Source organism: Pristiophorus japonicus, chromosome 2 (assembly GCF_044704955.1).
Source record: "Pristiophorus japonicus isolate sPriJap1 chromosome 2, sPriJap1.hap1, whole genome shotgun sequence".
NCBI lineage: Eukaryota > Metazoa > Chordata > Chondrichthyes > Pristiophoridae > Pristiophorus > Pristiophorus japonicus.
In genome coordinates, this window is record NC_091978.1 from 63,315,198 (window position 1) to 63,342,663 (window position 27,466).

Here is a 27,466-nt window from a genome sequence, read left to right on the forward strand (position 1 = left end):
AGATCAAAGCCATTGTCTTCGGTCCCCACCAGAAACTCCGTATACCAGCCACATTCCTCTCCCCGGCCAATGTCGCAGGTGATCCAGACTGTTCATAAACTCAGAATCCTATTTAACTTCCATATGAGCTTCCAACCCAAAATCTAATACATTAAGTATTTAATTGTGTAATTTCGGGGCCATGGTCTGATGAGCTTAATGAGCTGAATGGACTTTTCTCATTCTTAAAACTAACAGGTCTTTTTTTGTCCACTTGCGGATGATTTGCAAGCACATCTGACTGAGACAAGATCGTAAATGAAATATACTCACAATTTTTCATTGAAAGTTAACTTGGTCTGAGCAAGCACCTATATTCTCGGCCTTCATTTAGACCAAAAGTGACCAAATTATTTCTGATCATAAAAGTCAGCGAATTATTTTCCTCGTAATAGCTGCTCACTTTATATCACAAGGTTGTGTCTGATGGCACGTCTCCGATCAGAAGTAGTGAAGCACTTGAATGGGAGGTTCACAGCGTCCCTCTGCCAGTAAGTGCTTCCAATAGCAAAGCTAAAAGGTTCGCAACATGAGCACTTGCCATCCAAGTCCAATATCTCAGGTATGGGCTTGGGCTGTATAGACTTCTCCCCAACATCAGCGAAGATATTCACCAGAAAGGCAAAATCATTTATGTTACTATCTGTGCATGAGCTATTTAGACAGTGTAAAGAGTGCGACATGTGATTTATTTCCAACTGAAGAAAAACCTATTGTGTGTCAAGAAAGTTTAGCCATGGAATTATTTTTTAAGTGTGAGATTGGCAGAGTTATAAAATGAGATTCTAAGCAGGATTGAAAAATTGAAACTGGGATGCTTATAAACTTTCACAATTGTGCAGTGGAGCACAATTGTCTGAGTAGATCCCTCATAACAATATTTCTCTCATATTATTTGAATTTGTATTGGTAAGTGGTAGTCTCTAATGGTATAAAATGTGTCTATGGAATAAGTACGATAACATTTTCAATTTGCTGCAGCTAAGCCAATGTACATGATAACTACCCCTAACCCTAAGGGGTACAGATTTGATCGTTCAAAACAATTCCGACTGTACAAAAGCCGCATCAATTCCTTCCAAAAAAAGTGCCCCAAAGAAAGTCGTAATTCTAAATTGCAGCTGTGCCGTCATCGAATGGTGCCGTGACAAATGTCTTCGCTGCTATTGAAGTATTGAAACTGTCGACAGCATTTGCAACATTTGTATGAAATTCCTCTGTGCATTCATTACTCATTTGAAAGATAATAAATTAATGAATGTGGTAAAATAGCGCTCAGTGGAAATTTCATACAAATGCAAATACCACAGATTAATTTCAGTTCAAATCAACTTAAGCAAAATTATTGCAAACTTTTGCAAAAGCTCCAACCCAACATCTGGTTTACAAATCTGCCATCTGATAGAAAGCCCAACCTCTGAAAGGTACCACTGACCGGAGAGAAAAGGATACAGGGGTTTGGAGCCTAATGCCTCCAATTTAATCAATATGCATTATCAGATACAAAAAGTTTAGAGTTTATTTTGATTTTAGAAACTCAATGCATGCTGTCTCCAGATGTATTTGGGAGGGGGGGGGGGGGGGGGAAGAAAGAGAAGAGTGCAGGAGAAAAATCAACCAGGGTCACCAATCCTATTCACTACTGAGGAACTCCTGCTGCAAAGAGTTCATGTTTAGAGGATGAGTCAGGTCAAAAATCAAGCTGAACAATTATTTTATTTTATGACACGATCAAGGCTTCTTCGGCAGCACCTCTCAAACCCGCAACCTCTATCACCTAGAAGGACAAGGACAGCAAGTGCATGGAAACACCACCACCTCCACATTCCCCTCCAAGTCACACACCATCCTGACTTGGAAGTAGATCGGTGTTCCTTCATCATCGCTGGATCAAAATCCTGGAGCTCTCCCTAACAGCAGTGTGGGAGTACCTTCACCACAAGGACTGCAGCGGTTCAAGAAGGCGAATCACTACCATCTTCTCAAGGGCAATTACGGATGGGCAAAAATGCTGGCCTTGACCATGAACGAATAATAAAAGTATGACACTTGTTGACTAGGCTCACAACCCAAAACACTTGGGTGAGTTACCAGAAGGCTACTGGCATTCACTGAATGATATACCTTAATGAGAGGAAGGAAGGGAGTGGCAAGGAAAAAAAACATTCTGCAAGTGCCTGTTGGAGGAGGAAGGAATGATGCACTACCTCTGTGATTCCAGAGTGCGTGGAACAGCAGTCATGAAAAAGGAACACAGTCACAAAAGAGGAAAACTGAAAAGTAAAACGCACCACTATTATTACAAAACATGGCTGTAATTCAAAAATTAGCACACTTCCAGAGGATTACAAATTCAGTTAGAACTATTGCAATGTAGTCCTATTTGATGCAATCTAGAGCAAGCTTGCTCACAGAAAAAACACATCAAATCATATAAAAATCATATCCATATATACTTAATAATCAAATAGATAGATAGTACAGTAAGTCTCCATTATAACATTTCTGTGTAAAAAGGTGAAAATGCATCACATAAACAGTGTTCTCTGGTGTATGTCAATGATGTTTAATTGGGTTAAGTTGATAGTCATGGCTATTTGTTCCATTGTAATCATATTTAACATGGTTGACATAAAGCTGCAATACACATTAGCAGAGTAACAGACGCAATTGGTAAGCTGTTGTGTGCTGCTGATGAGTGCTGAACTTCCAGGTCAAATAAGAGATGATTTCAGATTATAAATGGCTATTATGTCCATTTCTGACACTTGCGTAAAATACAATTATAGCATTTACACAGAATGGTCACAAATTAAGCACTAGTCTTATACTTAAAACCAGCAAAATAAGAGATCAATACTTAAAGTTTGATCAAATAAAGCACAATAAAGACTGACATTCCTAAAAAGACTCATCCTAATTGATCTGATTTTGCTTTCAAATGTGCACAATGGTTCGGTCTATTGTTTCTCACACAAATGATAGCCATAAAAGAGCTACAAAGTAATTCTGACAGTGAAATAATCAAAACCACTACCAGTAACATAACAAAGGTAAATGTTCATTCCGATTGTGGGATTATGAGCTCAATTTCGCCCAACCCAGTTTTCTGACGTATTGCCAGAGTTACGCACGTTTTCCTAGGTCAGAAATGCGGCAGAAATATTTTGCCAAAGTTTTGCCAATTCATAATTCAAATTTGGTGCGGCGCAGCGTGTCCAGTCATCTCGGGATTGGAGCCTGCTGGCTGTGCCGAAAAAAAACGATGCCGCACCTTCTGCGTATGCGCGGGAAAAAAAGTGACTTTTTGACATTATTTCAATGGATGTGCAAGCGCAGTACAGTTCCGGATTGACAATCGGCCATTTTTAAAGAGCCAGTTGTGTATGTGACAACGTTGAGTGCTGTGTGAGAGCATTGGGAAAATCAGAGCTGCAGCAATACAAGGTGCAACACGGTACATGGACCAAGAATTTCTTACAGGATGAAGTGGATGCACTAGTTACTGTGATTGAGACCAGATGGCAGGAGCTGGGCACCAGCAGAGGTCCATAAAAGTTCCACCCAAAGAAATGAGGCAACGCTGAAACCAACTTGCAGAAGATTACTGTGCAATGGTGACTACCACGAAATCTGGAGGCCAGTGTAAAAAGAAGTGGCAGGACCTTGGTCAAGTAGTTCATGTAAGTAATATTTTAATTTATTCAATGGAATTGCAATTGTAAATGTGACCAGCTATATTTGTCCCACCCAGCAGAAAGACACCCTCTCTAAAAAGTTGCATTTTCATCTTTGCAGGAGGAAGGTGGCACATAATAAAAGGGAAAGAACTCAAACAGGAGGCCCAGCAAATCTGCACTCATTGGCACCCTTCGAAGAGAGGGTCGCTGCTTTGATGGGTCCTATCTGGAGAAAAGCAACCACCACTGCACAAGCTGGGCCCACACTCGAGGGAGAAGGTAAGTCCTGCAAATTCCACAGTCTGGCTTTGCTAAATGTTAAGTACTGCGCAGGCTAGCCATGCTTCGGTTCATGGGGATGTCTCCGTCAGTTACGCTTCGGTTGATGCAATGTGCTATCATTCATCGTGCTCCTTCAAATCAGCCTGCTGCCTGTGCTGTGTGAGCCTACTCGTGCCATCCACCCTGCCCCTCCTCTGCTGCTAACTATTTGTCTGTTCTGTTATATTTTGCAGAACTTGAGGCCAACCCTGAAGATGCAGAAGAATATTCAGATGAGGACGAGCCTGAAGAGGACAACATCTTCCAATCCCACCTTCCAGACCAAGAGCATGGGGGTGAGGGGGAGGTGGAGGGGATAGATGAAGCCCCATCTCTTGTACTCACTTTGAAGGAGATGCAGATGCCGCCAATTGAGTTGCTAGCCCCTTCCCTGACTCGTGGTTTGAATGTTGGTGGGACATTCCATGGTTTCCCACCGTCCGAGGCTGCGGGTCCCAGTGGGGTGGTCCAGCGAGGCATACGCAGGGCCCCACCTTCCGAGGCTGCAGGTCCCAGTGGTGGGGTGCGAGCCACACCAGTGGGGAGGAGGGAAAGGAGAGCTCGACCGCACTCTCCTGAGGTGCAGGATCTAACAGATGTGGTTCAGATGATGGCAATGAGTGTGGAGAGCATTGATCTTACGCAATCACTCCTGGACACTATCAGTGGGGAGAGTGATGAGGTAGCGGGACTGTCGGGAGAAGTAACAGCAATCTCACGAGAAATGAGAACTATGTCCGGGACCATGAGTGAAGGAATATCTCAGTTAGCTGAAACCATGTCAGTGACCATGAGGAAGGGAATGTCACAAGTAGCTGATGTGCTGTCAGTGAACATCAGGGAGGGAATGTCAGAGATGGTGCAAACACTATCAGTGAACATGAGGGAGGGAATGTCACAGGTAGTTGAGACAGTTTTGCTCAATATGAGGGAGAGAATGTCATTGAGACAATGTCAGGGCGCATGAGGACAGTATGTTGGAGTTAGCTGCTGTAATAAGGGAACACGCCCAGACCCCGCACCCATTGACAGTATCAACTGCCACTCCCACTCCAATCTCCACACCAGCCTCTTAAGAGCCCCAAGCCGGGCCCTCCACATTGCCGCCTGCCCCACCCTCTCAACAGGTGCGCACAACCCGAGATCTTAGATAGAATAAGTTTGATACCAACCCCAGAAATACTGCGCCACCGCCTGCAGGCAGGGGTGGTGGAGTCACCAAGAACAAGCGCAGCGGGCGGTCTTAGAATAAGGTGGAGGAGAGATGGGTGCAGCCTTTTTTTGCTGCTGCTGTTATTATTACTGTTACTGTTGTAATGGTTGTTTTCAAATTAAAAGTTTTTTGTAAGTTACATAAGTTTACAAGTTTAAAAGTTAGTAAGTGATCTTAGAGTTTATAAATGATCTTAAGTGAAAACTTCAAAGTTTGATACAAGAATAATGTTAAAGTTAAGTTATACTGTTTGTTAAACTTTTGAATAAAATATATTTTACATTAAAACTGAATCATTTCCATTTGTTCCGTTATTAACACAACTTTTGAAGTAAACAAGAATCATTTCCATCATTTGTTCCATTAACACAACACAACAGTACGGAACAGGTCCAAACAGTAAACATAATCCATGTGGAATAGTTGTCGCTGAGCCTTCAGGCAGCAAAGTGTTCACAGATGAGCTGCTGGTGCAAGGCTCGAGCAATCGTTAAAGGGGCACAATGGCCCGCCCTCCTCCGCCGTCGTGCTTCGGGTTCAGGTACTTGCATGGCTTCCACATTCTCCTGCTCGTCATCTGCATCTTCCTCATCATTATCATCAGCCACTCTCACCACAGGTGGGTCTTCCACTACCAGCTGCTGCTGCCTCATGATGGCTAAGTTATGCAGCATGCAGCACACAACAGTGAAGTGACCGATAATCTCAGGGGAGTATAGCAAATAGCCTCCAGAATGGTCAAGGCATCGGAAAAGCTGTTTCAAGATGCCAATGGTCCTCTCAATGATGCTGCGCGTCGCAATGTGCGACATGTTGTATTCCCGGTCAGCTTCCGTCCGGGATATGCATAGGGGCATCATGAGCCAGGTGGCGAGGCCGTACCCTTTGTCTCCCAACTGACATGATGCGATGTATGTCGTCACACACAAGCTGTACATTAATGGAGTGGAAACCTTTTCTGTACATCTCTGAGTCCTCCAAATGGTGCTCGCAAGGCGATGTGGGTACAATCAATGCAGCCCTGTACCTTTGGGAAGCCAGCAATCCTGGAGAAGCTCACAGCCCTGTCACTCATTGCCTGCGCGGTCATGGGGAACTTTGTGTATGTAGTCATTCCTCCGGGCATAGTGTAGCTATCACCTGCCGAATGCAGATATATGTTGCATGTGTTGAGAAATGGTGCACACATCCCCAATTGTAGCTTGAAACGATCCGGAGGCACAGAATGAAAGTGTAGCCGTAACCTTCACTTCAACTGACAAAGCAGTCCTCCTGATGCTCCTAGGTTGCAGGTCCACTTTCACCAACTCACAGATCTCAGTTATAACTTCTCTGCAGAAATGCAGCCTTCTAACACAGTCTGCATCACTCAGGTGCAGGTACGAACGCCTATCTCTATATACCCGAGGTGTGTAAGGCCTCCTGCCCAGCACCCTACGGGCTCTGATGTTCCTCATGCAATGACATCGAATCAATTGTCTCCTACATAGCACCATCATGCAGAAGGTTCGTACAAGGTATGGCATTGTCAGCATCGCCTAAATTTTACCTTTGCCTGTCTGGGCGCGGGGCCGATTCTGACGACCGACGCTACGACCTTCCAACTCTGCTTGAAGACGTTCGGTGGTGGGGTGATGGCGTGTGAGTAAAAAATAAAATGAAAACTTCAGAAATCCAAAAAACTTCCATGTACTCCGTTGAAAGATAAAAAAAAGTTGAACTTTATTATTGATATTTCAAGTTTTAGAGATTCCTTCCAAAAACTTCAATGAAAACAATGGCGTCTTTCAGCGCCGAATTCTCAATGTGCGCTGCTTTCCGTTAACTTATCAGAAGGTTTCTCGGGAGTGACCAGATACTCCGACCTAGGATTAAAGCTTTTTGGGCAAACTGTGAAAAATGATGAAAACTGGTGTAGACATGAGGGAACTATGATGCCAAAAAAACCTAACCTAGAAAAATCGTAACTAAAGCAGCACCCCGGCGCAGATTCCAGGGGGAAACTTTGATTTAAATACTTACGCCAGAAAAAACGGCTCACCAAAAAAATGGCGCAAATGACCCGGGAAAATTGAGCCCCTATAAAAACAGTCAACATTTGATGGAAAGCACACATAGGGCTGCAAATATTACCACAGGTTAAATAGCCTTTTGCTGCAATCACAATGCTGAAGGGGGGGGGGGGGGGGGTGGAAGTGGATGCCCAGGGATCTGTGCTGGCTCCCCCTCCTGTTCTTGTCTCTGTGTAAATTTACACAGTTTGAACTGAATAAGTAATTCACTGGAAGGGTGCTAATTGTTTTTAATTGTTGCAGTCGGTTTTGCAATGATTGTGGTCTATTTTACTTTTCAGTTTTTCTCCCTTTATCATGGATGTTCCTTTGATTTAATGTTCCTTGTACTCTGGAATCACAGCAGTGATGAATCTGCTCATGTACCTTTCCAAAAGGCATATCTACTGGCAGTACTTTTTTCCTCAACTTTCTTCCCGCTTCTCATGCTCCATGACAAGGGGGTACACATTCAAAGTTGTGAAGCTCAAATATAGGGCAAACATCAAGAAGTATTTCTTCCTTTAGAGGATGAACAGCAGCTGCATTGGATTGCCAGGATTTTTGATTAATGCAAGAAACAACTAGATCCCATGGACGATATTGAAACAGCTACAGATAAAACGGAAAGAGACCTAGCCGTCTTCGTGGACTGACAGTTTAATATGTCCTAGGCCAAACCATCTTCAGCTGCTTATTCAATGACTTTCCCTCCATCACAAGATCAGAAGTGGGAATGTTCGCTGATGACTGCAGTGTTCAGTTCCATTCGTAACTCCTCAGATAATGAAGCAGTCCATGCCCACATGCAGCAAGACCGAGACAATATTCAGGAGCTGATAAATGTCAAGTAACATTTGTGCAATACAAGTGCCATGCAATGACCATTTCCAACAAGCAAGAGTCTAATCAACTCTTGATATTCAATGGCGTAACCATCCCCCACCATCAACATCCTAGGGGTCACCATTGACCAGAAACTTAACTGGACCAGCCACATAAATACTCTGACTCTAAGAGCAGGTCAGAGACTGAGTATTCTGCGGCGATTGTCTCACCTCTTGACTCCCCAATGCCTTTCCACCATCTACAAGGCACAAGTCAGGAGTGTGATGGAATACTCTCCACTTGCCTGGATGAGTGCAGCTCCAACAATACAAGAAGCTCGACATCATCCAGGACAAAGCAGTCCACTTGATTGGCACCCCATCCACCACCTTAAACATTCACTCCTTCCACCACTGGCGCACCGTGGCTGCAGTGTGTACCATCTACAAGATGCACTGCAGCAACTCACCAAGGCTTCTTCAACAGCACCTCCCAAACCCGCAACCTCTAACACCTCCAAGTTTCTCTCCAAGTCACACACCATCCTGACTTGGAAATATATCGCCACTGGATCAAAATTCTGGAACTCCCTCCCTAACAGCACTGTGGGAGTACCTTCACCACACGGACTGCAGCGGTTCAAGAAGGAGACTCACCAACTTCTCGAGGGCGAATAGTGATGGGCAATAATTACTGCCCTTGCCAGCAATGCCCACATCCCAGGAACAAATGTTTAAAAAAATGTCCAGCCAGTACAGAGCAGCAAACAACAAATAGAACATTGAACTATAGTTTGTTTATCATATCATCACACTTAGCACTTGGGAGAATAGTATGAAGTAGTGGAAGGATTTGCAGGCTGATTAATCTCAAGTGACTTCATTGACCACCAAAAGCCAACTGGTTCAGAAACTTCACCCCAGATAAGTTGACCAGTTTGTAGGTATATAATAAAATGTATACATTTGTTTATCTTCTCCAAACATTTATTGTTAATGTCCTTTGCTTTCAGATTGTCAACTGTGTGAACTACGAGAAGCTCTCATTAGCTTCTCTGAACATTTTAATGTTATATTTATATTATAAAATCTTGCCAAATTTACGTGCCAACTATAATCATATAGCTAAAACTCAAACTCCAAATGTGTGTTTCCTTTAACAAAACATATTTAATGTATTTTAGAAACTAGCCACAAGGACGGTTTCCAACATCACGTTTTAATCAAACTACAGGAGCTAGGCTCCTTTGTTGGTAAAATGAGTAAAGACAATATCCAGTGAAAAATTGATCGATTTCTAACCAGAAGATTACAAGTTCGGACACAGAGATGGCTGATCTCAAACAGGGCCTCAAGCAAGGTGTAGCAATTTGATTGAATGGCCCTTGTTTAAAATCAACTAGAGTTTCAACACCAGATTGCTATCCAGAGTTTCCTTTTGGAAAATGTGCATTTGGACAGAGATATAATTAGCTTCAACTGGGATTGAGTGTCAATTGGGAAAGAAAGGAAAAGAACTTGCATTTTTTTTTTAATGTCTTTCACGACCTCAGGACTCTTTACAGTCAATTAAGTTCTTTTGAAGTCTAGTCACTGTTGTAATGCAGGAAATGCGGCAGCCAATTTGTGCACAGTGTGGTCCCACAGACAGCAATGTGATAATGACCAGATAATCTGGTTTAAAAAAAAAGTGATATTGAGGAATAAATATTGGCCAGGACACCGGGAAGAACTATCCTGCTCTTTTTTGAAATAGCGCTATAGGATCTTTTACGTCCACCTGAAGAGAGCAGACGGGACCTCGGTTTAACATCTCATCTGAAAGATGGCACATTCGACAGTGCAGTGCTCCCTCTCCTGGGAGGACAGACGCACCAACGTTAGCGTCCTCGATCAGGCCAACATTCCCAGCATCGAAGCATTGACCACACTCGACCAGCTCCATTGGCCACATTGTTCACATGCCTGACACAAGCACTCTGCTCGGAACTCCTACACGGCAACCCACAAAGCCTCCTTGAAAAAATGCAACATCCCCACCGACACCTGGGAGTCCCTGGCCAAAGACCGCCCTAGGTGGAGGTGGTACATCCGGGAGGGCGCTAAGCAGCTCGGGTCTCACCGCCGTGAGCATGCAGAAAACAGGCGCAGTCAGCGGAAGGAGCGTGCAGCAAACCAGTCCCACCCACCCTTTCCTTCAACGACTGTCTGTCCCACCTGTGACAGAGACTGTGGTTCCCGTATTGGAATGTTCAGTCACCTAAGAACTCACTTTTAGAGTGGAAGCATTTCGAGGGACTGCCTATGATGCTCCCTCAGTACCTCAATACTACACTGGATTGTCAGCATAGATTATGTGCCCAATTCTCTGAAGTTGGACTTGAACCCAAAACCTTCTGACTCGGAGGTGAGAGTGCTATGATGAGCAATGGCTGACACTAACTGGGCTCTGTTGTGCCACTCTCAAGTCCGAGTGAAAAGGCTGTCAGATTAGGTTCCACTTCAGAATTTGAGTATGACACATCAGCACAGCACTGAGGGAGTGCTGCATTGATTGAGATGTCACCTTTCACATGAGATGTTGAACTAGAGCAGAGAGTTCTCTCAGTATCCTGGCTAACGTTCAACCCTCAACCAATGCCACCAAAACAGATCGAGAGCACATTCCTCATTACAGTTTATGGAACCATTCAAAAACAATGATTCACTTTAAAAAGTAATTAATTGGTTATAGAAACATAGAAAGATAGAAAATAGGTGCAGGAGTAGGCCATTCAGCCCTTCGAGCCTGCACCACCATTCAATAAGATCACAGCTGATCATTCCCTCAGTACCCCTTTCCTGCTTTCTCTCCATACCCCTTGATCCCTTTAGCCGTAAGGGCCATATCTAACTCCCTCTTGAATATAGCCAATGAACTGGCATCAACAACTCACTGCGGCAGGGAATTCCACAGGTTAACAACTCTCAGTGAAGAAGTTTCTCCTTATTTCAGTCCTAAATGGCCTACCCCTTAACCTAAGACGGTGTCCCCTGGTTCTGGACTTCCCCAGCATCGGGAACATTCTTCCCGCATTTAACCTGTCCAGTCCCGTCAGAATCTTGTAAGATTCTATGAGATCCCCTCTCATCCTTCTAAACTCCAATGTATAAAGGCCCAGTTGATCCAGTTTCTCCTCATATGTCAGTCCAGCCATCCCGGGAATCAGTCTGGTAAACCTTCGCTGCACTCCCTCAACAGCAAGAACGTTCTTCCTCAGATTAGGAGACCAAAACTGAACACAATATTCCAGGTGAGGCCTCACCAAGGCCCTGTACAACTGCAGTAAGACCTCCCTGCTCCAATACTCAAATCCCCTAGATTTGAAGGCCAACATACCATTTGCCTTCTTCACCACCTCCTGTACCTGCATGCCAACTTTCAATGACTGATGAACCAGGACACCCAGGTCTCATTGCACCTCCCCTTTTCCTAATCTGCCACCATTCAGATAATATTCTGTCTTCGCGTTTTTGCCCCCAAAGTGGATAACCTCACATTTATCCACATTATACTGCATCTGCCATGCATTTGCCCTCTCACCTAACCTGTCCAAGTCACCCTGCAGCCTCTTAGTGTCCCCCTCACAGCTCACACCGCCACCCAGTTTGGTGTCATCTGCAAACTTGGAGATATTACACTCAATTCCTTCATCCAAATCATTGATGTATATTGTAAAGAGCTGGGGTCCCAGCACTGAGCCCTGCGGCACTCCACTAGTCACTGCCTGCCATTCTGAAAAGGACCTGTTTATCCCGACTCTCGGCTTCCTGTCTGCCAACCAGTTCTCTATCCACGTCAGTATATTACCCCCAATACCATGTGCTTTGATTTTGCACACCAATCTCGTGTGTGACCTTGTCAAACGCCTTTTGAAAGTCCAAATACAACACATCCACTGGTTCTCCCTTGTCCACTCTACTAGTTACATTCTCAAAAAATTCCAGAAGATTTGTCAAGCATGATTTCCCCTTCATAAATCCATGCTGACTTGGACCGATCCTGTCACTGCTTTCCAAATGCGCTGCTATTTCATCTTTAATAATTGATTCCAACATTTTCCCCACCACTGATGTCAGGCTAACCGGTCTATAATTACCCGCTTTCTCTCTCCCTCCTTTTTTAAAAAGTGGTGTTACATTAGCTATCCTCCAGTCCATAGGAATTGATCCAGAGTCAATAGACTGTTGGAAAATGATCACCAATGCATCCACTATTTCTAGGGCCACTTCCTTAATTACTCTAGGATGCAGACTATCAGGCCCCGGGGATTTATCAGCCTTCAATCCCATCAATTTCCCTAACACCATTTCCCACCTAATAAGGATATCCTTCAGTTCCTCCTTCTCACTAGACCCTCAGTCCCCTAGTACTTCAGGAAGGTTATTTGTGTCTTCCTTCGTGAAGACAGAACCAAAGTATTTGTTCAATTGGTCTGCCATTTCTTTGTTCCCCATTATAAATTCACCTGAATCAGACTGCAAGACATTTGTCTTCACTAATCTTTTTCTCTTCACATATCTATAGAAGCTTTTGCAGTCAGTTTTTATGTTCCCGGCAAGCTTCTTCTCGTACTCTATTTTCCCCCCTCTTAATTAAACTCTTTGTCCTCCTCTGCTGAATTCTAAAGTTCTCCCAATCCTCAGGTTTGCTGCTTTTTTTGGCCAATTTATATGCCTCTTCCTTGGATTTAACACTATCCTTAATTTCCCTTGTTAGCCACGGTTGAGCCACCTTCCCCGTTTTATTTTTACTCCAGACCGGGATGTACAATTGCTGAAGTTCATCCATGTGATCTTTAAATGTTTGCCATTGCATATGCACCATCAACCCTTTAAGAATCATTTGCCAGTCTATTCTAGCCAATTCACGCCTCAAACCATCGACGTTACCTTTCCTTAAGTTCAGGACCCTAGTTTCTGAATTAACTGTCACTCTCCATCCAAATAAAGAATTCTACCATGTTATGGTCACTCTTCCCCAAGGGGTCTCACATAACAAGATTGCTAATTAGTCCTTTCTCATTACACATCACCCAGTCTAGGATGGCCAGCTCCCTAGTTGGTTCCTCGACATATTGGTCTCGAAAACCATCCCTAATACACTCCAAGAAATCCTCCTCCACCGCATTGCTACCAGTTTGGTTAGCCCAATCAATATGTAGATTAAAGCCGCCCATGATAACTGCTGTACCTTTATTGCATGCATCCCTAATTTCTTGTTTGATGCTGTCCCCAACCCTACTACTACTGTTTGGTGGTCTGTACACAACTCCCACTCGTGGTTTCTGCCCCTTGGTATTCCGTAGCTCCACCCATACCGATTCCATATCATCCAAGCTAATGTCCTTTCTTACTATTGCATTAATTTCCTCTTTAACCAGCAATGCCACCCCGCCTCCTTTTCCTTTCTGTCTATCCTTCCTAAATGTTGAATAACCCTGGATGTTGAGTTTCCAGCCTTGGTCATCCTGGAGTCATGTCTCTGTGATGCCAATTACATCATACCCATTAACTGCTATCTGCACAGTTAATTTGTCCACCTTATTCTGAATACTCCTTGCATTGAGGCACAGAGCCTTCAGGCTTGTCTTTCTAACACACTTTGCCCCTTTAGAATTTTGCTGTAATGTGGCCCTTTTTGCCTTGGGTTTATCTGCCCTCCACTTTTACTTTTCTGCTTTCTATCTTTAGCTTCTGCCCCCATTCTACTTCCCACTGTCTCCCTGCATAGGTTCCCATCCCCCTACCATATTAGTTTATGAACTACTTTGGGATGTCTTGAAGATGTGTAAAGTGCAAATATAAATGCACCTTCTTTCTTCACTCTATGGGACCAAGTTTCGGCCTCAGTTGCTCCTGATTTTTTGGAGCAACTGGTGCAGAACGGAGTATCTTAGAAATTCAAAGTCTCGGCATTTAGTTTGCTCCAGTTCTAGTCAGTTAGAACAGTTTCACTTTGGAACAGAATTTTTTTTTTTTTTTTAAAAGGGGGCGTGTCCGGCCACTTACGCCTGTTTTCAAAGTTTCGGCAGTGAAAACTTACTCCAAACTAACTTAGAATGGAGTAAGTGAAGATTTTTGAATGCTCGAAAAAACTTTAGAAAATCAGGCGTGGGTTACAAATCAGGCGTAGGGAATGGGGGGGGGGGGGGGGGGTTTAAAAGGAAGTTTATAAACATTAAACACTTCAGTTTTACAAATAAAGAGCCACCATCAACAATAAATTATAAAAACATCAATAAATCAACCAATAAATCAATCAAAAAAAATTTATAAGAAATAATTTTTTTTTAAAAAATCAATAAATAAAACATTTTCTACTTACAGACTGCAGCACCGGGAGCCTTCCAACAGCATGCTGGGATCCCCCCCCCCGCCCCCGCCAGTGTGTCTCTGTCAGTGTCTCTGTCTGTCTGTGTGTCTCTCACTCTGTCTGTCAGTGTCTGTGTTTCTGACAGCGAGGGGAGGGGGAGGAGGGGGTAGAGGGAGAGAGGAGGGGGGGCAGGGGGAGGGAGGGATGGGGGAGAAGGGGGAGGGAAGGCGGAGAAGGGGGAGGGAAGGGGGAGAAGGGGAAAGGGGGGAGGAGGAGAAGGGGAAAGGGGGGGGAGGAGGAGCAGGGGATGGGGATGGGGAGAGGAGGAGAAGGGGAAGGTGGGGGAGGAGGAGGAGAAGGGGAAGGGGAGGAGGAGGAGGGGAAGGGGGGAGGAGGAGGAGAAGGGGAAGGGGGGAGGAGAGGAGAAGAGGAAGGGGAGGAGAAGAGGAAGGGGGGAGGAGAAGGGGAAAGGGGGGGAGGAGAAGGGGAAAGGGGGGGAGGAGAAGGGGGTGAGGAGAAGAGAAGGGGAAAGGGGGAGGAGAGGAGAAGGGGAAAGGGGGAAGAGAGGAGAAGGGGAAAGGGGGAAGAGAGGAGAAGGGGAAAGGGGGAGGAGATGAGAAGGGAAAAGGGGGGGGGAGAGGAGAAGGGGAAAGAGAAGGAGGGGAGAAGGGGAAGGAGAGGGGGGGGAAAGGAAAGGAGATGGGGGGTAGAAGAAGGGGGGGAAGGAGAAGGGGGGGAAGGAGAAGAGGGGGAAAGGAGAAGGGGGGGGAAGGAGAAGGGGGGGGGAGGAGAAGGGGGGGGGAGGAGAAGGGGGGGAAGGAGAAGGGGGGGAAGGAGAAGGGGGGGGGGGAGGAGAAGGGGGGGGGGGAGGAGAAGGGGGGGGGGGAGGAGAAGGGGGAGGGTGCCTGAACGGGCCGGGCCCAAGTCTTTGGGCAGGGCCCGTCCCAAGCACTAGATTTACAGGTAGGTGGCGTTGGGTTGGGTCGGGCCGGGGTCAGGAGCGCGGGGCGGGTCGGGGGGAGTGCGGGTCGGGTCGCGGGGGTGGTGGGAGGTCGGGTTGGTTCGGGTGGTGGTGGGGGGGGGGGGGGGGGGAGGGAGGGAGCGCGGGTCGGGTCGGGGGGGTGCAGAGGGAGATCGGGGAGGGGAGGGAGGGAGCGCGGGTCGGTTCGTGTCGGGGGCGGGAGGTCAGGTCGGGTCCGGGGGAGCAGGAGTCGAGTCGGGTCGGGAGGAAGCAGGAGCTGGGCGTGGGAAGAGCCTTATGCAGGATGCCCCAGTGAGGCCATTCGGCCAGGGCTAGGGGCTGCGTGCTTCGGGCCCCTCCCACACAGTTTTGGGTGCCTGGAGCTACTGCACATGTGCGCCCACTGTAGCGCGCATGTGCAGCGGTCCCGGCACTGTTTTCAGCGCAGGGACCTAGCTCCGCCCCTTACAGCTCGTACTGCGCCGCGCCCGGCTGAAGAGGACCAGAAGGGAGCCGGAGAATCTGTAAGTTTTTTTTAGGCGCACTTTGTGGCGCGAAAAACGGGCGTCCAGGTCGGGGCTGCGCCGTTCTAGGCGCGGCCCGAAACTTGGGCCTATAAGTTTGAATAAGTTGTCAACACTTGTTGTCTAAGCTCACCCATGAAGATTAACCATTTGAACTTGGGAGCAGAAGATGGCTGGTACCCCTGGAACTATATCCCAGCAAAAGTAGATCCCTTCAGGAAAGAGAGAAAATTGGGAGGAAAAGTTGGTAGTAGGAAGTCAATTGAAGTCTGAATGTTCGATATATTGAGATACAATTCTCCCTGCATTTTATTTGGAGGGGGGGGGGGGGGGGGAGGCAGAAAGGGAAGGAGGGATTTTATGAATATTTATCTAGACAGTAATGGATGATCGAGTATGATATCATGGTAGTAATCTCACTGAGAATTTCAGATTATGTCAAACTTCAAGCACAAAAGCTAGAGTTATTTATAACAGTCAGCTGAGTTCAGAGACCTTCTCACAGTTTGTTCGTGGTTTTCTTTAAAATAAATTACTGACATGTATTATATTTATGTTGGTGCTTTTTTTCCACTTGGCCATCAGCAGGTCTGGTGTCACAGACAACACTGAAGGCTAATGTAAACCATATAGCTAATGTGTGATGATACCCTGACTGCAGATTATGCAGTTCTGGGCAATCCATTACAGGGTGGTATTAGAATCATGGACATAGTACATCAAAAAAATCTGAATACCAGAATGAGATATTATAATTATGAAGAAAAATTGTAAAATTGAGCTTTTTCACTAGAAGATGAATTGGAATCTAATAAAGGTTTTCAAAATTATGAGAGTATTTCTACTGGTTGGTGAATCAGTAGTAAGAGTACATAGATTCAGTATCATCTTTTCACACAGAGCATTATTATAACATGGAAAGCTTTATCATGTGGTTATTGAGACAGAAGACTGTGGGAGTAATTTTATGTAATCCGCCTGGCAGGAAATCGATGGGATCAGATCAGTCGCCCACTTCACACGCTGTTTGATTTTATGTTCTATTAACTTCAATGGAAAGTTACAAATATCCCCTATATCATTATTTGAAGGTGCATTGGATATGTATTTGAAAATAAAGAATATCAAAGAGTACAGAGACAGGACAAGGAAATGGGACAGCTTCCAATAAAGAACTTGCCCTGGCCCAATGGACCAAATGTGCCGACAATTCCATGATACTATGATTGCAGCATAATCACTGCAGGTTTACCAATTGAAAAAAATGGTTAAACAAGGAATAATCCAATCTGTGCATAGTCATCATCATGAATATCCCTGGCGTGCATTGCTCATATCTAATTTCTATATTTCTTAACTGAGCCGGGTTGTTGATTCTGCCGATTCTTTTTTTTGAATTCCAAGAGAGAACTTAGGCAATTGAAAATCAAATATTTGATGTTTAGTACAATTATGTACTCTGTTAATAAAATGGAATGGAGGTGTTTTCTGCACAAACCTCTTTAGCTAGCTAGCTCACACCTAAGCTGCTTATCTGACTCAGTCCTCTTCAAAGTTTGCACGACATTTTCAGTGCAGCAAGAGATACACACCCTAGCCCTTGATGCAATATGGCACAGTCAAACGTGAATGTGCAAAAGACACCGCGTTGATGCCGAGATTTCCATTCTTGCATCGGACGAATGTTTTGGGAAGCTTGGTTAAAATGGCTTTTTTAAAAAAATCATTTCTAGGGGATGAATATTGGCCAGTTTTCTACAGAAAACATGCACACACAAAATGGACACCTCTCATTGTCCAGATTTATAGGAAACATTGGCAAGAAAATGCCCAGTTTGCTGCATTTCAGCATTGTTTGCAGAATATAATTTCTGTGGTCACAAACCTGCTAAAAATGCACATTTTGTAAGCTACAAAAAATAAATTGAAATCAGGTTGACGCATTGGCTGCAAATGTCAAAATACAATCATGAAAATTTAAATTACTGCATAAAACTTTACGAGCGAAATCCTGTTTTGCATGCGACCTTTACAATTCCCACGAGCACCCCATTTTTCTTCTAGCCTTCTAATTATCTGAGGTCTGTTCTTAATAAAGGAAATAGCAATTACCTGTTAACTTCAAATTATAACACTTCCACAAAATCTGAAAAATGACCAATGAAAAGTCTTCAATCTAGGTCCATGTGTGTGTGTTATTACAAGTGGTTCTCATTACTGACTTCATTTAATTCTTCAAAAACCAAAGAACCAAAGCAATTCTAAGCCAGCCACCAATTAATTTCAATTTTGTCATTGATACATATAGCAACAACGCTCTGAAAATAAGGTTAAACTTAGCTTCAAACTTTATAAAAATAAATTTTGACTATTCTATTATTCACAACAATAGCATTTCAATAAATCTGCAACCACTAAAAATCCGTCATTGATGCAATTATCGATCCGACGGTCCAGCAATTTAATTGAGTGAGTAGCTGAGCATCACAGACCAGAGAAGGTTGCAGGTTTGATCCCAGCCCAGGCTGAGTTAGCACGAGAGTAGAGACACTATTATGGTCCTCCTCATCATCCCCAGGTTGCATGGGGGAGAAGGGGGTTGGGAATGGGAATGGGGAAAAAATACAGTGCTCACACTCCTGACTGATATCCAGTAATTATTTCTGAAAGTGTGTACCCATGTATGGCAGGTCAGCACTGAAAAGGACCTGGACAGGATTTACTCCACTCCACTCAGCCTCTCGACGGTCAACTTTCACATGTAAGTAATGGCATTTTGGACAATATACGGAGGGCAACTGGCACTCTGGAACCATTATAACCCAACAGGGAGTCAACAGCTCCAAAAGAAGAAACAGGTGGAGAAAATTTATCAAAATAAAACATGCATTTTCATTTGTGAAAGAACATTTTGAATTTACCTCAGCGCCACTGGCTCTTTAAGTTAAGAGTCGGCGGTGCTGTGGTAAATTCAAAATTTAAATGCAATGACTAAGTGAGGAAAAAATTCACCCTTGCCCGAAACGGGTTGCACCTTCTACTCCTGAAGTATTTTTTCCGCCGCGGGTGATGAGGTCACCTCTTTCGGCAATTTCAACTCTTTTATCTTTTTTTTTCAGGTGGACCGGAAGTCAGTCATAATGGGGGTGGAAGTCGGCTGGTAAGCGGCAGATCGCCAACAAGAGGGGCAGAAGTGGAGGATGCGGTGATGACGTCATGACGCATGTGCGTCACCATGCTATCCCCTCAATTTAAAAAGAGGAGAGCCTTCGGCATTTTCAAACTTTGGCCCACTGGACCACCAGGGAGGGTTTTGGCCGGGCCAGCAGCTGGCACCCGAGTGGGGGTGCCAGGCTGTCCGTCGGCGGCCCGGTCAAACCCGGGGGCATAACTGTCAGCCCGACCTGGCAGTCGGCTGACAACAAAAAACATGGCGGCCGCGGCAGTGCGGCCTTCCCTTGACGGGCCGCCGCGCTGCCTTGGCTCACACACTGAAAGCAAAGTGCATCAACAGAAAAAGTTGTCGGGGGCACCACGCGGCAGATCAAAGATTTTTGGAGCTAAATTTCGCTGGAGGTCAGAGAGATCGGCGGTGCGCTCTTTGATGACGCACTTAGGACGGGTCAGCAGCAGTGGGGCAGAAGTGGGAACCGCCAGATTAAACCCCCCCCCCTCCCCCGCCGAGGTGAATTTCGCTAGCAGTGGCCATTCGACTGCAAATCGGCGACCACTGACTTCTGCCACTTGGCCGCCGCTTTCTGACAGTAAGTGGCCTTTTTGGTAGGCTGAATTTCTGCCCCAGTGGCTCTTGCAAATTTCAGGGTCAATTAAACAGTGCATTTTATGTTAGGTGAATAGGTCTTAATTTTCTCATTCATTTAAGTTTTTTAAATTGAGAAATCCAGTTGAAGGGCTGAGGCCCTCAGTGTAGGACACTACAAAGGTAAAGATGAGGATTACAACAACTTGTATTTATATAGTGCCTTTAACGTAGAAAAACATCCCAAGGCGCTTCACAGGACAAAACAAATACTTTTGACACCGAGTCACACAAGAAGAAATTACAGCAGATGACCAAAAGCTTGGTCAAAGAGGTAGGTTTTAAGGAGCATCTTAAAAGAGTATAGAGAGGTTTAGGGAGGGAGTTCCAGAGCTTTGGGCCCAGGCAGCTGAAGGCACGGCCACCAATGGTTGAGCAGTTATATTCAGGGATGCTCAAGAGGGCAGAATTTGAGAAGCGCAGACATCTCGAGGGGGTTGTGAGGCTGGAGGAGATTACAGAGATAAGAAGGGGCGAGGCCATGGAGGGATTTGTAAACAAGGATGAGAATTTTGAAATCGAGGCATTGCTTAACCGGAAGCCAATGTAGGTCGGCGAGCACAGGGGTGTGATGGGTGAACGGGACCTGGTGCGAGTTAGGATGTAAGCTGCAGAGTTTTGGATGACCTCAAGTTTAAGTAGAGTAGAATGTGGGAGGCCAGCCAGGAGTGCATTAGAGTAGTCAAGTCTAGAGGTAACAAAGGCATGGATAAGGGTTTCAGCAGCAGATGAGCTGAGGCAGGGGCAGAGACAGGCAATGCTACGGAGGTGGAAATAGGCGGTTTTAGTTATGTTGCGGATATGTGGCCAGAAGCTCATTTCAGGATCAAATATAACATCTAGGCGGCAAGAAATTGTAGGATGGCATATTGGAGAGTAGAAAACAAAAGAAGGCAGTCAAGAAAAAAAAAGATTTTGACAAAAAGGGTGGTTGGAGACTGAAGGTGAGAGAAGACAAGCTTCCTCGTGTATTTTATCTCGGATTGTGACATGGGAGCAGAATTTCAGCCTTAACCTTCTGGAGAGAAAGACAGCTATTGGAAGGTGGTTTGAATGGAACATTTGCAATTCAAGCAGCATGAGGACTCGGATTAAATGGTTTCAAGACCCTGAAAAACTGCCGCCATCACAATCTCTGTGCAAGGTTTTTATGAAGAACCAGACTGTGTTTTACAATACACATTCGAGTTCAATTAATCAAGACCCAGAGAAAGAAGTTGTATGCTGACTCAAAGCCACAAGTTTGAAATGCAGTATACTAGTTCACCAATACCTTCACAAAAGGTATACCATGCAGATAATTCTGAAACCTAGCCCATTGATGTGAATTTTAACATGCCTCATTGCTAAATATTTACTCAAAAATCAGGATTGTAACCTCTCGTTTTCTATTTTCCTATCTTATTCCCGATCTTTCTTTCACTCTCTAGCTTCCCCCGTTCCCCTCCACCATCTCACCCCTTCTCACATAATCACTCATTGCCTCTCTCCCATTTGGTTTCCTAGTCATGCGTTCCTCCTCTCTTTGTCCCTTTCACAATATCATTGCGCACAAGTAAAGCCATTCATCCCATCTTCATGTCATCCATCCAGAAAGTCACCAAAGTCCCCTCACTGCAGCATAAAAGTAATTCCAGGGTTTTCACCTCCACTACTTTATCTGGGAGACCATTCCACTTGTCACACTTCGTGTAAAGAACTACGTGATACCAGCTCTAAATTTGCTTTTTATTTTATAATATTATAGATTATCTTTCATTACTTCCTTTTAATCAATCTTTCAGTAATTGGCAGACGGATGAATTAAATGTCAGCAAGAAGGAGATGATGCATTTATATTGATAAAAGTAATAATAAACAGCAATAAATACACTCTGAATAGAAGCAGGCTCGACATTGTGGAAGAGCAAAGGGATTGGGATACTGGTTCACAGGACATTAAAAAGGCAGCACCTCAGGTTGATAAACATAAGAACATAAGAATTAGGAACAGGAGTAGGCCATCTAGCCCCTCGAGCCTGCTCCGCCATTCAACAAGATCATGGCTCATCTGGCCGTGGACTCAGCTCCACTTACCCGCCCCGCTCCCCATAACCCTTAATTCCCTTATTGGTTAAAAATCTATCCATCTGTGATTTGAATACATTCAATGAGCTAGCCTCAACTGTTTTCTTGGGCAGAGAATTCCACAGATTCACAACCCTCTGGGAGAAGAAATTTCTTCTCAACTCGGTTTTAAATTGGCTCCCCCGTATTTTGAGGCTGTGCCCCCTAGTTCCAGTCTCCCCGACCAGTGGAAACAACTTCTCTGCCTCTAACTTGTCTATCCCTTTCATTATTTTAAATGTTTCTATAAGATCCCCCCTCATCCTTCTGAACTCCAACGAGTAAAGACCCAGTCTACTCAATCTATCATCATAAGGTAACCCCCCATCTCCTGAATCAGCCTAGTGAAACGTCTCTGTACCCCCTCCAAGGCTAGTATATCCTTCCTTAAGTAAGGTGACCAAAACTGCACGCAGTACTCCAGGTGCGGCCTCACCAATACCCTATACAGTTGCAGCAAGACCTCCCTGCTTTTGTACTCCATCCCTCTCGCAATGAAGGCCAACATTCCATTCGCCTTCCTGATTACCTGCTGCACCTGCAAACTAACTTTTTGGGATTTATGCACAAGGACTCCCAGGTCCCTCTGCACCGCAGCATGTTGTAATTTCTCCCAATTCAAATAATATTCCCTTTTACTGTTTTTTTTTCCAAGGTGGATGACCTCACACTTTCCATCTGCCAAACCTTAGCCCATTCACTTAACCTATCTAAATCTCTTTGCAGCCTCTCTGTGTCCTCTACACAACCCGCTTTCCCACTAATCTTTGTGTCATCTGCAAATTTTGTTACACTACACTCTGTCCCCTCTTCCAGGTCATCTATGTATATTGTAAACAGTTGTGGTCCCAGCACCGATCCCTGTGGCACACCACTAACCACCTATTTCCAACCCGAAAAGGACCCATTTATCCCGACTCTCTGCTTTCTGTTCGCCAGCCAATTCTCTATCCATGCTAATACATTTCCTCTGACTCCGCGTACCTTTATCTTCTGCAGTAACCTTTTGTGTGGCACCTTATCGAATGCCTTTTGGAAATCTAAATACACCACATCCATCGGTACACCTCTATTCACCATGCTCGTTATATCCTCAAAGAATTCCAGTAAATTAGTTAAACATGATTTCCCCTTCATGAATCCATGTTGCGTCTGCTTGATTGCACTATTCCTATCTAGATGTCCCGCTATTTCTTCCTTAATGATAGTTTCAAGCATTTTCCCCACTACAGATGTTAAACTAACCAGCCTATAGTTACCTGCCTTTTGTCTGACCCCTTTTTTAAACAGAGGCGTTACATTAGCTGCTTTCCAATCCGCTGGTACCTCCCCAGAGTCCAGAGAATTTTGGTAATTATAACCGAATGCATCTGCTATAACTTCCGCCATCTCTTTTAATACCCTGGGATGCATTTCATCAGGACCAGGGGACTTGTCTACCTTGAGTCCCATTAGCCTGTCCAGCACTACCCCCCTCGTGATAGTGATTGTCTCAAGGTCCTCCCTTCCCACATTCCTGTGACCAGCAATTTTTGGCATGGTTTTTGTGTCTTCCACTGTGAAGACCGAAGCAAAATAATTGTTTAAGGTCTCAGCCATTTCCACATTTCCCATTATTAAATCCCCCTTCTCATCTTCTAAGGGACCAACATTTAATTTAGTCACTCTTTTCCATTTTATATATCTGTAAAAGCCTTTACTATCTGTTTTTATGTTTTGCGCAAGTTTACTTTCGTAATCTATCTTTCCTTTCTTTATTGCTTTCTTAGTCATTCTTTGCTGTCGTTTAAAATTCTCCCAATCTTCTAGTTTCCTACTAACCTTGGCCACCTTATACGCTTTGGTTTTTAATTTGATACTCTCCTTTATTTCCTTGGTTATCCACGGCTGGTTATCCCTTCTCTTACCGCCCTTCTTTTTCACTGGAATATATTTTTGTTGAGCACTATGAAAGAGCTCCTTCAAAGTCCTCCACTGTTCCTCAATTGTGCCATCGTTTCGTCTGTGTTCCCAGTCTACTTTAGCCAACTCTGCCCTCATCCCACTGTAGTTCCCTTTGTTTAAGCATAGTACGCTCGTTTGAGACACTACTTCCTCACCCTCAATCTGTACTACAAATTCAACCATACTGTGATCACTCATTCCGAGAGGATCTTTTACTAGGAGATCGTTTATTATTCCTGTCTCATTACACAGGACCAGATCTAAGATAGCTTGCTCCCTTGTAGGTTCTGTAACATACTGTTCGAAGAAACAATCCCGTATGCATTCTATGAATTCCTCCTCCAGGCTACCCCGTGCGATTTGATTTGACCAATTGATATGTCGGTTAAAATCCCCCATGATTACTGCCGTTCCTTTTTCACATACCTCCATTATTCCCTTGATTATTGCCCGCCCCACAGTGAAGTTATTATTTGGGGGCCTATAAACTACGCCCACCAGTGACCTTTTTCCCCTTACTATCTCTAATCTGCACCCACAATGATTCAACATTTTGTTCATTAGAGCCAATATCGTCTCTCACAACTGCCCTGATATCATCCTTTATTAACAGAGCTACCCCACCTTCTTTCCCTTCTTGTCTATCTTTCCGAATGGTCAGATACCCCTGTATGTTTAATTCCCAGTCTTGGCCTCCCTGCAACCACGTTTCTGTAATGGCCACCAAATCATACCCATTTGTAATGATTTGTGCCGTCAACTCATTTACTTTATTTCGAATACTGCGTGCCTTTAGGTAGAGCGTTTTAATACTAGATTTTAAACCATGATTTTTAGTTTTGACCCCTCCTGCAGCCCCTTTATATTCATACATATTGTTCCTTCCTATCACCTTGTAGTTTACACTTACCCCAGTGCTACTCTGCTCTTTTGCCTCCTGCCTTTTGCATTCTTTCTTGGGATCCTGTTCATCTGAGCTCTCACCCATTCTAACTAGCTCAGAGCCCTCTCCTGTGTTCCGAATACTCCTTGCATTGAGGCACCGAGCTTTCAGGCTTGCCTTTTTATTACACTTTCACCCTTTAGAATTTTGCTGTACAGTGGCCCTTTTTGTTTTTTTGCCTTGGGTTTCTCTGCCCTCCACTTTTACTCATCTCCTTTCTGTCCTTTGCTTTTGTCTCCTTTTTGTTTCCCTCTGTCTCCCTGCATTGGTTCCCATCCCCCTGCCATATTAGTTTAACTCTTCCCCAACAGCACTAGCAAACACTCCCCCTAGGACATTGGTTCCGGTCCTGCCTAAAGCTGTAAAAAGAGCTAATGGAATTCTATGTTTATCACAAGAGGTATAGAATATAAAAGCCAGTAAGTAATAATGAGCCTATATGAAACCTAAATACGATTTTGGTACGGGTGCAGTATTGTGTTCCAAACTATAAGGAGGATACTGAAGCTTTAGAGAGGTACAATGCAGATTAGTAAGATGCTGCCTGGTATGAGGAAATACAAATACAAAAAAAGACTTGATAAATAGTGGCTTTTTTGGTTAGAACAATGCAGATTACAGGGCCTAAAATTCTGAAAGGATACGACAAAGTTAATAGAAGCTGACTCTTTCCAGTAGTTATGGGGGGGGGGGGGTGGTAGAATGAGAGGCCTAGGATAAGGGGCTATAGATACAAGATTAAACGCAAGAGTTTTAGAACAGAGAACAAGAGAAACCTCTTCAAGAGAATTGTGAGGTTGTGGAATTCCCCTCCAGGGTTAGTGGTTAAGGCAGAAACGACGTCAACATTCATGATTAGATTGGGTAGGTGGAGGAAGGAAAAGACTTAAAAGGATACGAGAACAGGCCATGTAAATGTGATTAGGACCATTTGCCCATGTCGACGGTAAACACCAACATAAACTTTGCTTAAAACTTAAAATAGAATTCAATTGGTAAATGCAATTCCCAGTGTGGAACTGCGTTATACAGGAAGGTCGCAGGTTCAATACCTGGTCTGTGATGAATTTGTTCTCAGCCAATCAGCAGTGCTACAACTGGCCTCGGCATCACTAACTTCAACATTCAAATAGCTTATTGACCTTCACTACCTAGACTTCCACTGACAATCGCTACTTGGCCTATGGTAGAATTGTACTCCGTTGCTCAGGGGGAGGAGATTGGGAATATAAAGAGTTTCAGCAAGCATCTTGTAAGCAAAGTCCATTAATAAAATTACTGTATTATGTGTCTGTAGACTAGTTCTAGGTAACACGTGTCATTGAAACAGATGGTCAGAATGACAATTTTTTTTAAGAGGTAAGGCCTCGATAGAAAACGATTATCTGATTGGAAGTATTTAATGGAATTGGATTATTTGAATATTTTACATAAATAGATATTTACGTATGATTGTCATCATTCATTTTAAAATAAAACAATAGAACTGAATCAGATTTAAAAAGCACACATTGTCTGAAGAGAAAAATTAAGTCATGGTTGAAGTCAATGACGAGTATGGAAAATATTCTAAGTCGGGAAGAACTCACATAAATTTTATTCCTCTTTTTCCTTTTTTAGCCACTTCTCCCCTCCCCTCCAATGGAAATACAGTTTCCTGTGTCTATCCATTTTCTCATAAACCAACCCAATGCATTACTGCATGGCCTTAAATGCAAGAATGAGTAAGAAACAGATTCATCCAGAAATAGCAAGGTGAGTGACCCATCTTTTAAAGACATAGTACAATCAAAAGGTGTTTATTTAAACACCACTTCCCCAAAATAACCAGAGTAATCCAACCAGCTGGACCTTCTAACACATCATGCAAATATAACTATTTCATTGTGTTGTTCACAAGGTTCTGTGCTGATTAATATAATTTAATGGAATAAAACACTGGAATTAACAGAACATCAGTTATCCTTTTAACAGGGCTGATGCCAAAATTGTTTCAATGAATGTTTCCCAATTGTATTAAGGAGGTGCTTATGGAATTGTACAACAAACTCATTTTTAAAATCTATTGTTGAAGGGGAGCCAATCCCAACTTTACTTGATGTTTCATAAGTTTAAGTAATTCACATGAAGAGGAAATTGCTCAATGACAGAGGCAGCAGAGCGGCAAACTCCCAGCTTCTGCCATGAGGAAGGTTTAAAAGCAAAGCTAAATGTCATCTTTTATAAATCAATTTATTTTTAAGTATTTGCAAACTCTCATTTTTCAAAGTCAAAGGATCAACAAAGTCACCAAAATTAAATTATGCAGATTTCTTAAATATTTCCCTGTAATTATAAAAAGCAATTACTAAAAACTTAATTCTTCGAGTACTAAGCTCTAGTATTAATCTCTAGGCGGGACAGATCTGCAATCTTTGGGAGAAAATGAGTGACAAATTTAGAATCTTAATCAGCTCTGTGGAAGTTCATTTAAGCGAATGCCATTATAGCACTGTTCTACTGTTGTCTTTATTCCTTGGAAAATTATTCAAGGCGCAACTGAAATGAGAACGTGAACCTTCAGTAACCAAGAAGATTTACCTCAGTGACGCAGGAGATGCAACCAATACAGTAAATGTTTATTGACAGGTTACTCTATACAACTGAGTGGTTACTATATTTAACCTGTGACTTTGTTCAGAT

At 43.9% G+C, this 27,466-nt stretch overlaps 1 protein-coding gene across 12 annotated transcripts in view; it reads right to left on the reverse strand.

Annotated features, from left to right (window-relative positions):
- LOC139238943 (transcription factor 4-like) overlaps nucleotides 1-27,466 on the reverse strand; it is a 652,736-nt gene that overhangs the window by 488,972 nt on the left and 136,298 nt on the right. The window lies entirely within an intron of this gene.